Source organism: Caloenas nicobarica, chromosome 6 (genome assembly GCF_036013445.1).
Source record: "Caloenas nicobarica isolate bCalNic1 chromosome 6, bCalNic1.hap1, whole genome shotgun sequence".
Classification (NCBI taxonomy): domain Eukaryota; kingdom Metazoa; phylum Chordata; class Aves; order Columbiformes; family Columbidae; genus Caloenas; species Caloenas nicobarica.
Window position 1 is genome coordinate 40802542 of NC_088250.1, and position 10910 is coordinate 40813451.

Below are 10910 nucleotides of genomic sequence, written 5' to 3' on the forward strand. Positions count from 1 at the left end.
ATCCTTCACGCCAGGACTGTTCCAGGACAGCACACAGACTCCAGGATTTCTGCAATAACTTTCTAAAAGTTATTCCATAGAATAGAATCATAGAATCATTCTGGTTGGAAGAGGGCCTCAAGATCATCAAGTCCAACCATAACCTAACCCTAGCACTATGTCCCTAAGAACCTCGTCTAAACGCCTTTTAAACCCCTCCAGGGATGGTGACTCAACCACTTCCCTTCCATCTTCATTTTGTTTCACAATGTCTCTTTCTGTAATAAATAAGGATTTTATTCTTGGCTGAGTGGTGACCTCCCTTCAAGAGTTGAAGTCTACATGGAATAATTCATCTAAATCCTTAATGCTGGAACAGCATCATCTACCCCTTTGGGGTGTCCCAACATGTGGGGAGTGGGGAGAAGGAGGTGAAGATGCTCCCAATGGCCCAAGATGACCAAAGCCAAAAGAAGAGAAGAATATTTAAGCCACAATTGCTACCAGGCACTTTGAAGATTAATGACTGGCTGGATGTTTAATGTATCTCAGGACATTAACCCCAACTGGTCGTTAAGCCCTAAGAAATGCCTAATGCTGAGGTAATTTTTGTCACTCCAAGATGAATAAAAGAGAGAAAAAACAAAGCAAACCAAAACCACACCAGCTCATGAAAGGGATCTCCATCTCTAACTATAACCATTTAACTTCTGCATTATTTATAGATACGTCCATCATTTCTAAGCATAGTCACAAAAACGGCCGTAACACAGATGCTTTAGCAGAACTTGCAGCCCAATTTCAGCAGAATTTTATTTCAACTAATTCCTAATACAAAGCTTCCACTCATGAACTTCAAGGTACATGGTGCCTTTGTCATAAAAGGCTTCAAAAAGCAAGAACCAAAACCAAAGGGCCACAGAATAAACCACAGGAAATCTTTCTGCAGATGAAATGTGCAAAATTAATGGAATATCACTGGGTAGAAGCTACCGGATAACCCCAACAAAAGGATTATCTTGACTTTCAGAGAAACAAGTGTTTTCAAAAGGTGTTTTCAAAATTCTGACCTGCAGTACTTTATTACATTATCTGCATCAGGAGATCAAATTTTGCAAGGGATATCAAAGTGCATTAAGCGTATTAACCTAAAGAAATATTGAGACGTAGGGACAGTTCCTGCTGTCTGTTCATATAAATGGAAAAATGATATATTGTATAAGCTGGGAAAAAGAGTCACTACTTAAGCACTGAAACCATCAGTCTGGAGAACAACTGTCATAAAAATACAAATGATAGCAGAAACAGAATACAAATGAAGACTACAGCTCGAATATTGTTTATTCTGTGCAAGAAAAGATGTCATAACCCAGGCCCAAGCAACACAAAGCCGTCAGAATCCGGTATTCAAAAGTGACTCTTGCTTGAGGACATGAAATCTGTTATTTAGTACAAAAAAAGGTTTCCCCAAAACAGTGATGCTCACCGTTAAAAGTGCCAAGGAAGCGGTGCAAAGAGGGTTTATTATAAGAGGGAACGTGACTGGAGTGTGACTACTAGCGTGTATTTTTACCCTGGTACCTTAAAGTATTTAATGCACTACGGTCCAGATCTCACCAAAAACCAGGCGCGAGTCGCTTCGCAAAAAGCAGAAAACACCTCCTCCCTCCCACATTTTAAGAAAGCTCCTGGTTTTGATCAGCGGGATGGGGAAGGCACACGAGTCCCGTCCATCGCCCGCCCCACCCGGCCCCAAAGCCACAGGGACAGCTGGAGACCTCATTAAGATCAGCCAAAAATTAATACGACAGACACGGTGTTACTCGGACTCTCTAAACACCTTTTCAGCATCTTTTCTCAATTGTCAAATGATCTGACATCGATGAGCAACACCACCTTCTGATTGTTTGTATTACATTCGACTGTTAGTCAAAAACCATATTTAACAGGAGACGTTTTAACACCACAAGTGGCCGAAGAATCATAGAATGGTTTGGGTTGGAAGGGACCTTCAAAGGTTGTCTAGTCCAACCTGAGAAGCCCCCATCTAAATTTTATCTTGCTAGAGTTCTGCTTTATTACTGTTTGAAGCAGAATTTTGAAGATTATACACATCAAGCTTTCCCATACAACCCTGAAACCAATGGAAAGGAGTTAAGAAGCTATTTTTTCCAACTCTGCAGGTCACCCAAGAACTCAGGATTTTAGGAAATAGCTATTTCTGTCTCTACCATATTCTTTTCAGAGCAACAGAAAATATTTTAGCAAATAGAGGTTTGGAGTCCCATGCAATCATCTCTGCCTCTTCTATATTCAGCACAGACAATCGCATCGCGATTGCATTTGACACAACCCCCGGTGTCCATAGAAACTGCCTGACAGCAAACGCAGCACCCAAAACCCGCTAAAACGCCTCAAACCCCCTGTGTAATCGCACGACCGGAGTTTCGCACATTCTGTCACCGTACAGCAAAAATATTGGTGGGGCAAAAAATAAAAATATGGGCAAGACGGTCAGAAGGTGGCGGGTGATGGGAGGTGGGGATGGAGCTGCCCAGGGCGCTCCAGCCCCTGTTCAACATGGGGATGATCCAGTTCATAAAGATATCTTTTTAATGATTACCTGCTAAATATTCTGTGTTGGGCATTATGTTAGTATTCTGCTACTGTAATCATGTAAACATTTCATTGTAATTACATTGCATGAATAAAGAGAAATAATTTTATAGGTCACACTAGAAAAATACATTTAAACAAACGCCCACAGTATGTACAAAGAGACAGACAACTCCCCAATACAAGAAATTTTGGATGAGGAATAGCCAAATCCTATTTTTGATTCGTACCTACGCTGCTTATGCTATTAATATCCGACTTCTCTTTCGTGACTTTAGGCTATTTTAAAAACGAAACCTTGTTACCATGGAGACAATAAGCCGGTCAGCACATCTGCTGAAGAACAGGACATGAAATTTTTAAAGTGAGAATTTCAAAGGCTCGGGCTTTTGTGAATCGGCGCCAACGGCTCCGTCAAATACACATAAGGGGGCCTGATAATTCCCTTAGCTGCCGCCTACCAGATCGCTGAGAGCCCTGCGAGCCGGTGCCGTGCACGGGGACCCGCGAGCAGAGATTGCGGCACCGCGGGCACCGAAACACCGCGGGCACGAGCCACGTCCCGCCGCCACGTGCCGCGCTGGCCGCTCCTTACGAATATAATCCCGCGAACCTGCCTCCGAGGTTGACAGATGGCCCCAAACAAAACCAAAACAACTGGGGGATTATTTTTTTTTTTTTGAATCGCGATCATTATTTGCTTGCAAACAGACTCAAGCACAAAAAAAAAAAAGAAAAAAAAAAAATTGTTTTCCTTTTCTAACGGAACACTAAGTGGGAACATAATTGGAGATTCAATTAGCACATTAAGAAACATTCAATTAAGCTTCCTGGTGACACAGAGATCCAGAGCTGCACTTGCTTTCCAGACGAAGATGCGAAACTCGCAGAAGTCTGCTGGCTGCTTCACGGTCAGGTGAAGTGATGGCAGAATTAAGGAGAGAAGCCACTTTCCTACTCTTTGTTTGATAATTAAAAAATCCATTTCGGTTGCTTTCTACTGTTATTTCAACCTTGGGAAGCTTGTCCCCCACCCACCTCCTCCTCCCAACCCTGCAAAGAGAAACCCAACCACGACAGGATTTGGGGGCTCCTGGGATCAAAGCAACACCATTAGACAGGACGAGGTGGCTTTCAGGAAGGAAAATATGCACATGGACGTGTGACAGCTTCGTGCCACCAGCTGTCACCAACAGGGAACCCAAGAACACTCAACGTCCCCAGCCTCTCAAGCCGTATCTGAAGACAACTCTGGAAAAACTATGAGTTGCCTATCTGTGACTCTGACTTAACCCACACGGGCAGCATCGCATAGGAAACGATGGAGGGATGTCGTCTAGAAGCCATCAGCAGCGGTGAGCCCGATGGTCAGAAGCTGCTCGGACACAGCACCCTCCATCGCTGGAACATGACCAGCATCGTTTCAGTATTGCTCCTAAGGGCAGATGTCACGACGAGCCTCCCCAAGGGTCACAGCAGACCAACCCCAGCTGTGCTCGAGGCTCCGATGGTCGCTCTCCAGCTGGCAGGAGACGACTCTTCGACCCATCCCCGCAGATCCCGCTGTGGTGGCTCAGGGTGTCCCCGTGCCAGGCTGCACCATTCGGGACCATCCCCGGGCTCCTGCAGGGACCCACGTACAGCCCCAACGCAGCACAGAAGGGACGGCCACCCTCTGTCCTCCAGAAGCAGAAATCATCTCTGCCATTTGGAGACGAAATTCAGACCACGATGACATCGGTGGAGAACACCGGTTTCTCCCAAAGTTCATAGGACTTTTTGTAAACTTACTCTATAGAATCACAGGATGGTTTGGGTTGAAGGGCCCTCCCCAGGTCCCCCAGCGCCCCCCTGCCACAAGCAGGGACATCTGCACCAGCTCGGGTTGCTCAGAGCCCCGTCCAGCCTGGCCTGGGATGTCTCCAGGGATGGTTCAGCCACCACGGTGCTGTACACGGGAGAAAACTGCAAACCGGCCTCAAAGTCAAATGGCTTTTGGGATCCCGCAGCAAGATGCTCCAGGACATTTCTCCCAGTTCAAGCATGCCTCACTTCACCTTATTGATTTAACCTAAATATGCAGATTTACAAAGTAAACCGATCTTAAGCACGGTTTAACTTGAAAGATGCAACTGTTGTCTTAGTTAACTACACAAATTTAAGAACAAACACAAGCTAAAACAACGTCACTGTGCCGTGCAGACAACGCTTATGTTCTCTGGAGAAAGGGCTGAATCTTTTATTCACCTGTCAAATGCTTTAACAGTTTCTGAACACTGTATAGAGAAAAATAACGATCCAGTCCTGTGTCTAAGGAATAATCACATTCTGTGACAGTGAGTTATATTTTAGAAATTAATGACTCATCTGAGAATTGAGCTCATCCTGGTAAATTACTGAAATTCTGATGTGCTGCTTTGCAGATCTGTATTTTATCACCCTAATCAGCACTTGACTTTGAGAAATGCCCCGTTCACTGCACTCCTGGGCTGGACCAGGCTGCTCAGCATCCCCCACCGCCCCACCATCAGAAAACCCACCCTACCAAAGAGCAGGGTCGCAAGAGCATCAACTGAGGTCTTCTTTCATTCCCAGGAAAATGATTTTAAGACCCAAAAAAAAAACCCCAAAAGTGCAGAACTGAAGGAAGAAGTCAAACGCGCATTAAAAAGTTTGTTCAGAAACGGTCGCTGAAGCTGCCTACGTGCATTGCTGACGAGCAAAGACCAAATGTGGATTCCCCCTAATTCAGGTTGTTACTTTACGCGGCAGTCAGCAAAAAAACAACGGCTACAAACCTCAGACCTGCCCTTCAGGCCACGCGTTGCTCTTGAGAACCTCGGTGTCCGTAATTAAGCCAACGTCTGCCAGAGCCGCTGAGCGAAACTCGTCTGCGTCGCACCTGCAAAGCCGCCCCTGAGGGAACGGCGTTCAGGCTTCATAAGCGACGCGGAAACCTCAGACACCCCTAAAGCTTCCCAAATCTGAGCTGCAACCGCTTAGTCTCCAGTGGACACAAAGGCACCTGGATGCTGGTGCCAGCGTCCAGCCAGACGGGGAGGACAGCACCAGCACACCCGTCTCCACGCACACAACACAAACTCAGCTGAAAACAAAGCAATAAAACTCCTTTGAGAGACCGTAACTTTTTTTTTTTTTTTTCATCTGTCAGAATGTCACTATCTTTTAAAAACGTTGTTGCAGCTTGAGAGCCGCTCTAATAGCAGAAAACGCTGGGGTTTTCCTCTCAGTGTTACATGGGAAAAGTTATATTTAAAAGGGGGAAGCACGAGCATTGCCAAAGATGCAACACCAGGTGGAAATATGTCTTAAAAGAAAATTTGCTTTATTTATCTCTAAAAATAAGCAGCAAAAAAACTTCCAGGAATACACTGCATGCCTAAATATAACTTTATGTAAACCTAAATGTGCTTGGACCAAACAGGGACACTTGGTGACTTTACTTGAAATCTCTGGCATGAGCTGGAAAGAATTTCCACTGATTCCTATGAGTATCTCAAGAAGATTTTATCACAAGGCCCTGCCGATATCAAAGAGCAGATAACTCCGTATTTCACTTCAGGCTTGTGAGCTACGGTAACATCACACGGCGAGGCAATCCGGCACCTTTTATCACACGCAAAAAAGGTTTCAGTGAGTTCCAGCACTAATGATTTCCGCAGCCCTGGCCCCGCTCACTCACCTGGGACCCCCCGCAGCAAAACGTGGTGCTTTATTTGGACAAGAAGTGATGCTCTAACGCAACCTTTGGGTGACTGTTGCTGTTCCGCGCAGGTCACTTAACTTTTCTCAGTGACGTAAATTCTATTTATGGACTATTTGTGGACTTGACAGTGTTGGGTTAATGGTTGGACTTGATGATCTTAAAGGTCTTTTCCAGCCGGAACGATTCTATTAAAAAATCACAAGCAAGAAAACTGATACTACCAGAAGTCGAAGGAAAAAAAAAAAATAATTGCATATACTCACAAGTCACACCCTGTCAAAATAAGTGGTGAAAATGTAAAATCTCCCAGAAAATTTAAAAAAAAAAATTAATTATTATTACAGCATTTTGCAAAATTCTAAGCATATGTTTTCAGCTGGCCTACTTATTGTCTTATAATTGACTTCTGTCCCTTAAGGGGGTTCTTAAATATAATTGAGCAGCACCTGCCACGTCAGAGGAACAATTTTGTGCAGCCGTTCGCTGCTCACGTCCTGCGCTTAACGGCTTGAGCGCCGGCTCAAGCCGCAGCCCGGGCCAGCGCTGGGGACCAGGGCGCCCCAGCACTCGGGATCTCGCCCACCCGCGCAAGGCTGATTGTTTTACACCAGACAAAAAAAAAATACAGGTTCAAAAGCCCGTCCAAACTTTATAGCCTTACGAAATTAGATTGACCGACGGATGGAAACCGAAAATTGAATGCAACGTAATGAAAAGTCACGTAATAGGTTTAAATCTGGGGGACCTGTGCCCCTCCTGACACAAAACCGACGATAAAAATTCCGTCGGTATTTTGGACTTGGCCGAGAAGCTGGTGCACAATTCTTAACGCATATGAGATCTACGACAGATTTAAACTCCTTTGGGGCATTTATTGCAGGTGGAGAGGACAGGAACACTGGGCAGCTGGAACTGTGTCTGCAGAGCCAAAATCCCCCATTCTCAAAGAAAAATCATTAACCGCAAAGGCTGATTAGTAGCAAGCGCCAGGACCAGAGGAAACGGCCTCAGGTTGCGCCAGGGGAGGTTGACGTTGGATTTAGGAACAATTTCTTCCCCAAAGGGCTGTGGGGCATTGGAACAGGCTGCCCAGGGCAGTGCTGGAGTCACCATCCCTGGAGGGGTTGGACAGACGGACATGAGGTTCTCAGGGACAGGGGGCAGTGCCAGGGCTGCGGGAACGCTTGGACTCCATGATTTTCAGGGTCTTTTCCAACCAAAATGATTCTGTGACTCTATGATTCTGATACAATGGTCTCGTTCTAGCACCACAGCAGCAACACCCATTGTGCACAAGAAACACCATCCGGAGGAGCCGAATGCCCACATGGCGAGGAACATCCCATGAATTCTGCTCCCTCCTTATTTGGGCTGAGTGGAGTGGGGATCGATTCATTTTGCTGAAATTCTATTGATGTGGGAGCTTCGCCCGACACAGCACCGTCCTCTGCCAGGTGCCCCTCAAATGCGTTATTATACCAAATGTAAAGCACGTTAAGGTAAAGCCCTCAGGCAGGGGTCACAAGTAAAAGCAAGTCTCCCCATCTTCCCAAAAAAGACAACGCACAAACAGACAAAAAAACCCCACCACCTGAAATGACACTTGTGACGAGCCGCGAGATCCTCCAGGATGTCTCCAAGAAGGGCCCTCGGCCGCCTGCAACATCTCACCTGCCACGACAGGCTGGCACAGCCTAAAACCACCTTCGGATTTGTTTATCCTTGTTGTGACTCTAATTGACGTGGCCGAGATCACATCAAACACCAAATTCTTACGGCGACTCTCACATCTCACCCTGCTGGTGCTGGACACGGGGACTCCCCAGCCAAAACCACCGCCGAGGCACCGCAAAGCAAAAGAAAACTTCCCCGGGTTATTTCAATCTGCTTCTCTGACAGATCAACCTCACAACCTCCACGTCCTGTGCAAAATACGCTTCCACGCATGACGAGCGTCCTCGGGTTTGCCAAGGACCCAGTTCCGCTTTCCTTGCGCTTCCTTAAATTTCTGCTGAAGTCACTGAGGAACCTGGGGGTGTGTGGGATGCAGGTCTGTGCTCCCAGAAATGTTCTCCCTCCTTTACTTTTAAAGCAAATTAATAATATTTACTCTAAGCAGCATCATTTAGGAGAGAAGGTGATGCTTCAGCGAGACTCGGGAGGTTGGTCTGTATTTTACCAAGGGACAGCTGGCAGGGGAGAGCATGGGACTGGAAATAGAGAAGGGAAAGGTAACTGTTAGCAGGAGGTTTCATCTGGGTGGGTAACGCGGCGCCAGGGGAAGCACGGCTGCTGTACAATTAGCGCTGATGAGCCCAAAGCCCCAAACGGAGACGCCGATGCTCTTGACACCTTTGCAAGTGTCTGTTTTTCAGAGGTACTCAGAAGATCACTAAATTCTCAGCTCCCATTCTTTACGAGAAGTGTCTTGCTTGCCCTCAGCGTTACAGGGAATCACTAGAAAACCAGCCCAACATACAAACCACAGCTCGGGAACTGAAGGCAAACACAACCCGTGGGTTTATCAGAAGAAATCATGGCTTCGGGCGGGTTTTTTAGGCCCCTCTCTGGGTTTACAGCTGCCAGCCCAGCTCTGCCCTGTCCCCAAACTCCCCGGCTCCGGGCGCGGAGGGGCCGGGCAGTGACCCCCAACTTGTGCGGGGCTGGAGCCGGAGCGCCCCGCGTTCCCGAAGCCCGCGGACCCCCGCTCCCGAAGCCCGGGGATCCCCGTTCCCGAAGCCCGCGGACCCCCGCTCCCGAAGCCCGCGGATCCCCGCTCCCGAAGCCCGCGGACCCCCGCTCCCGAAGCCCGCGGACCCCCGTTCCCGAAGCCCGCGGACCCCCGCTCCCGAAGCCCGCGGACCCCCGTTCCCGAAGCCCGCGGACCCCCGCTCCCGAAGCCCGCGGACCCCCGTTCCCGAAGCCCGCGGACCCCCGCTCCCGAAGCCCGCGGATCCGCCGCCAGCAGCGGCCCGGGGGCGGGCAGCCCCCCGGCCCCTCACCTGCCGCAGGATGAAGCTGGTGGAGGTGGTGCTGCCGTCCGAGCGCTTCAGCCGGCTGCGCCGCGTCGCCGTCCCCCTCGTCACCTGCCCCGGGGGAGCCAAGAAACATCAAGGTCGTGTCGCCGCCACCGCGAACCCCCCCCCGTCCGACCCGACCCGAACCCCCCCGGGCTGCACCCACCGCGGCCATGGCGGCGGATCCGCGGCTCCCCCGGTTCGGCGGCCCCGCTCCCGGCGGCGGCGGCAGCGCGGTGGGAAGGGCGGGGGGCGGGCGCGGGGGGGTCCCGGGCGGGGCGGGGACACGCCCGTGCCCGCCCCGTCCCCAGCCCCGGGGAGCGGAGCGGCTGCAAACGCGCCCGGGGGGGCGGGATTCGGGGCAGCCGTCGGGTTTGTGCCAGCCCCGAAATGCGCCCGGGGTCACACCCGGAGCCCGATCTCCCCATGGCGGGAGGAACTTGGGCGGGGGGTGTCCGTGGTGGGGGGTACCGGGTGGCTGGTGTTCAGCAGCAGCCCCCAGGTCCCGGGATCCGCCGCCCCTCGGGCCGCAGCCGCCGCATGTGAGTGTCCCTTGTCGCCCGCCCGGCTCGCCGCGTCCCGAGGTGTGACACGGATGCAAGGCCCGGCCTCTTGAGCCCGGCTTAACCTCCTCAAGCTGAAACGGAGCCACTAGTGCCACGGCCACGCGCAGCGCAGCTTGATCAGCGTTAATCTGCATCGGCTCCCAGTTGTGAAGAGCGCTGGGATCGCCATGGTGGAGAAGAAAAAAGATAAATCAGGAGAGGAAGCGATTTGTTTGAAGTTAAAGAGGAAGGCTGGGGAAGAAGTGGAAGCAGGAGCTGGATTTCCTGCTCCTCTGCTCGAACTACAAGCACATTACACCTCCCGCTGAAATGAAAAAGAGCAGAAATGTGTCTTTGAACTGATGTTTTGCACCAGAGAGCTCTGACCACACACACACCCCAAGCACACCAGTGCCAATGTTTCTTTCTCATCACAGACACAAACCCGATTTTTTTAAATTCCGGGGATGAAATTAGGCAGCCTGGTTTCTTTGTCAAAGATGAATGTGGGTCATGGATGCTGTAGTCTAAATTAGATTATTTTTAAATTCAGTTTAATCATTAAAGTGGTACTGGGAAGGTTACTTTTCTTTAAATATTAATTGTAGTGTGACCGAGTATGGGGCTGCCATCTCATGTTAAAATACTCTCCAGAAAACGAACGCATCATGGTCCCGCTTTAGCCAGACACAGTCATGTTTAGGTTGAGATTTGAAATGGAAAACAAACACGCATTTGCCAGTAATTCCGTAGATGCTTTGGCTTTGCAAGATTTAGGTTTGCAGCCCGAAGTGACCTGAAATCAACCCGCTGGGTCAGTAACTCAAAAGGGCTGTAAAGAAATGATGAAATGCAGCAATTTATGTCAAAATAACAACTAACAGAGGTGTTCACCAGTACTTGAGGCTGCTTGCACACGTTTTTGCTGTCCGCTCACAGCATTAGCAGAAGCACCTTCGGAGCACAAGGATTTATTGTTTCTTTGGATGAGCTGGAAATCATCCTGGATCACAGAAACATTTTGGT